Source organism: Meleagris gallopavo, chromosome 10 (assembly GCF_000146605.3).
Source record: "Meleagris gallopavo isolate NT-WF06-2002-E0010 breed Aviagen turkey brand Nicholas breeding stock chromosome 10, Turkey_5.1, whole genome shotgun sequence".
Lineage (NCBI taxonomy): Eukaryota > Metazoa > Chordata > Aves > Galliformes > Phasianidae > Meleagris > Meleagris gallopavo.
The window spans coordinates 13,932,347-13,936,480 of record NC_015020.2 but is presented as its reverse complement, the minus strand read 5'-3'; positions in this window follow the sequence as shown (position 1 = coordinate 13,936,480).

Here is a 4,134-nt window from a genome sequence, read left to right as displayed (position 1 = left end):
GAAAATGTCAAATGTGCCAAAATGGGGAGTTATTGTGTTTGCAGAGAAACTCTGTTCTATAATTTAAGAAAGGGGGAAAAAAATCAATATCAAAACATGGCACTTTGTCTGATCTGATATTTGTTCCCCCCTCCCAGGGCCCTGATGTTTCAATCTGCAGAAATAATCAGAAATCCCCTGAACTTCATGCATTCATGGAACAGGCCAAGACCTTTCCCACAAAGTACTATGAAGCTGCTCACCCAACAAAAGCTTTTGCTTTCAGCTTTTTTTTCTCTCCAGAGCTGAAATACTCAGAGTGACCCATGCTGGTTCTGGAGCATTTGACCTTGCACAGGGACACCTTTAATCCCAGCATTATGCCCAAGATTGCCTTCAAAGTGAATTTTGTTGTTGTTGGTTTGTTTGTTTTAATTTATTTAATATATGCTTTCTACCTTGCCCAATGGTTTCATGCTCTGGAGGAGGAATCCATGGAGTTTGAGTTCCCTGTTCTGGGGCAGGGAGGAGAAGTGATTTACTTGTCAGAGCAAGCAGACATTTGTCATCTGGAGGGGTGCCAGCACAGGCTTCAGTGTATTTACAGCACCATAAGGATTGAATTTTGCTTTTGACATTGGCCCATTGGCTTTTGTCCTTTGGGTGGCCTTGCTTGCATGGGGAGGAAGTAGCAGGAAAATTGCAGTGAGGCCAGGGTAGGTCTGCCATGGGGCAAACTCAGCCTGCTGCAAGGGAAGAGGACTAAGCACACATACAGAGCTCAGTGTCCAGTTCTAGAGGGAAATTAAAAAGTATTTGTTTAAGTTTGGGACCTGCTTTCCTTCTCCATGCATCTCTAGAGTGTAATTGAGATGGATTTTCATCTCAGGCTGAAGCCAACCAATGACTGTGTTACGTCTCATGTTAATGCTATGAGACTTAACACGAGATTCTGCCCTCTTTCCTCCTGTCTTTCCTTCCCCAAGCATCCCAGGCTGAGTTTCTCATTGTCACATAAATACAGAATATACAACTCAAAATTGTGACTCAGAACATACGTACATCTCAAAGCACAGTTGATACCACAAATAACTCAGAGTGTTTTTGGGGCTATGTGGGTGTTGTCACAGCCCTTTAATATGGATGGATGTACAGCACAATATCTCACCTCCTTTTTTATTATATGATTTATTTGAATTTTATTAATTATTTCAATCAGTGTATTTGTTTTATAGACAGAGACATGAATCAGACTCATTTCATGAGTTCCACTGTGCCAGCCATGGAACTGGCAGAGTGCAGATAGAGCCCTGTTGAGGTAAGTTCTATTCCACACGGATTCAAGGGTCAGTCATGAGCAGCAGCTTCAAGTCTGAGGTTGTAACAAAATCCCAGTTTCCTGGGAACTCAAACATAAAGGCGATACTGAGTCTGAAATTCACATCAGGTGGAAAAAAATAACGATGGAGAAATGTTTTCCTCATTAGAAAGTGCTTTCAAATAATTAACATATCTCTTACTCAGACAAAAATCCTATGGACACAGGCTGGGCTTCAGCCTGAATAAAATACGACAGAATCCAAACTGAGAACTGAGAATACAGTGGTACGTCTGTTGTAACACATCAGTGCAAATCTTACATATCCTCTAAGCTTAACAAGTGCCATGACTTAAAAACATAAATTGCATCTCTTTAAATTAAGCAAATGATCCTAACATGCTCATCAAACCCAAATATTTGTCTGAAAATAAAGAGAATCAATTTGCACAAATTCAGCTGTTGGAAATATAAGATTTAAGGATGGAGTACTGTTTGCCCAGGCTCTCATAGCACAGAGCTAAGAAAGTAATACAAGTTTTGGTCAGTATTCCCTTGCTCTCATGTGATTCTTCTTTTAGATGTGGGAGCATGGAGGTCCTCAAACAAAAATGAATAGGGGTTTAAAAGTCAGATTCCATGTAGATGACTCATATATCCCCATTCAGGCATCTCAGAACTTTATAGGCCAAGATCTCTCCAGGACATACAGAACAAAAATTCCACATCAAGCCATGTCTTCCTGAAAGATTTCTGAATCTTGCTTATAAGCCTCCAAGTGACAGAAAATCCTTCTCTTACTTGTTGATTAGCTTTGCTCAAAAGCACACTGCAATTTTCTAGTTTGAAGTTGTGCGGTACCCCAACTTGTTCTACCACCTTCCTCTGCTAAGTAAAGCAGCCTCCTTCCGTCATACATCCCTCCCCCATGCAGACACTCATAGGCCATGATCTAGTCGTTCCTTAACGGCTTTTGTAGATCTAGACTGAGCCTCTCTCAACTCTCACCATAAAGCCTGTTTCCGGAGCTAATGCAATTCTTGTTACTGTTATTCCAGGAAGGGTTTTGCTAATGCAGTATGTAAAAATAATACAACCAATCTTCCTGTGCTTGATATTCCTCTGCTTGCAAGCACCAGGATTACATTTGTTGCTTTATTTACAGCATCACACCATTTACATTCAGTGGGCTGTGTACAATCATTCCTCAGTTCTTGACAACATCACTGTTTGGCAGAAGGCATTTGTTTTCCTATTGTTTATATTCGACGTACATTCCTCCTTACTGGCCACATGACTTTGCATTTGACCTCGCTGTTTGAGCGAGACCTTTCTATCAAACAACCCAAGTCAGGCAGCACAACTGGCTCCTGATCTTCATTAATTCCAATTATACCCTCTTTGTGATCATTGACACTTTTTACCTGAGGAGATAATATATTTTATTATGAGAGACTGATAAAGATATGGAAAATACTGTGCCAAAAAATAAAAAATAAAGCATTGGGAATCTGAAAATATCCACTGCATGCTGTTATTACACTGACCATTATTTTCTAATGTAAGTGTTGTTACTAGTATTTAGTCCAGTGAATATGGGTCACAGTGATATTTTTAGTATTACTTTTCTTAATCAGAGTGTCATCTAGGACTAAATAATGTGGATTTCAAAATCTGTTTTAACAATGGTTACTTCTATTGAACATAATCTCTATAATTTCATTTAATTATGTCTTGATTTTTAAATAATTTCTCTTCTTCCTTTTTGTTTGCAATTGTTTTTAGATTAGGGAATATATATATATTTTGAAGTTTTCATTGTATTATTGTCCAGTAACACAGTCTGCTTGCACTGACAAAATGAAATTACAGCGTGATCTTTTCCATCTAGAAGGCTATTATTTTCTAGGCTGCTGACCGTCTCATTACGATCTATAAAAACAAAGCCTGACGCAGAAATACCCCAAGCTGATTTCAATTATTTTTCTTCTTAGAAATCTATGTACAGCTTATAGAAACCCTAGGGATGCTTCCCCAGCACTATCAAGAGACCTTCAGCATCTGCTCCCTCATCAGACATCAAGGATGGCTCCTCTCTCTGTACTCCAGAAAGGTATGTTAAAGGAGATCATCTTTCTGCTCCCATTTCGTTTGGTGGTTGGTAGTGGACACTTCACAGTAACAGGGTCCCCTTCTCCAGGTAAGTTGCTGCTTGTATACGGATCTCAAGGCATTTCAAGCTTTATCTGAGTGGTCAGTATTTATGTCATGTCAGACTGCCTTTGACAGAGACTGCCCTTCCTCCTTCTCTCCCTCTTTCCCTCCCTCCCTCCTGTCTTGCCTGAACAGGCTGTAGCAGTGGTTTTAGCATCTCCATCATTTGGATCTCGTGGATGCTCAGTAATATCAATCATCTCACATGAAGGTTTCCAATTACTTTGACTCATTATCACCTGAAAAGCTGGCTAGTCTAGTATTTCAAATAACTGCCTGTGATTTTCTTCACTTCCAGCAAACCTGGCTTTCGCTGCTTGGCCCAGTCCCTCCCTCCTCAGCCAGGGAGGAAATAAAAGTGCTGCAGAGACCGCAGACTTGCAGACCCTACAGATGAGCAGCAGCTTATAAACACAGCCAAGAGCCCTTGCCAGAACCAAACCCGGGGGTTTTGTGGGGGCAGAGCACTTCAAGGGGAACGAAAGCAGAGAACTCTCACAGCTTATGTGAAACGCAAATACAACCCAAGCCTGGATTTCATCCTTTCTCTCACGATACAGAAAATCAGCCTCTTCACCTCATCTCCCCATCGCAGGGCCGTTTTCCGCGGTGGCCGCCGGGTT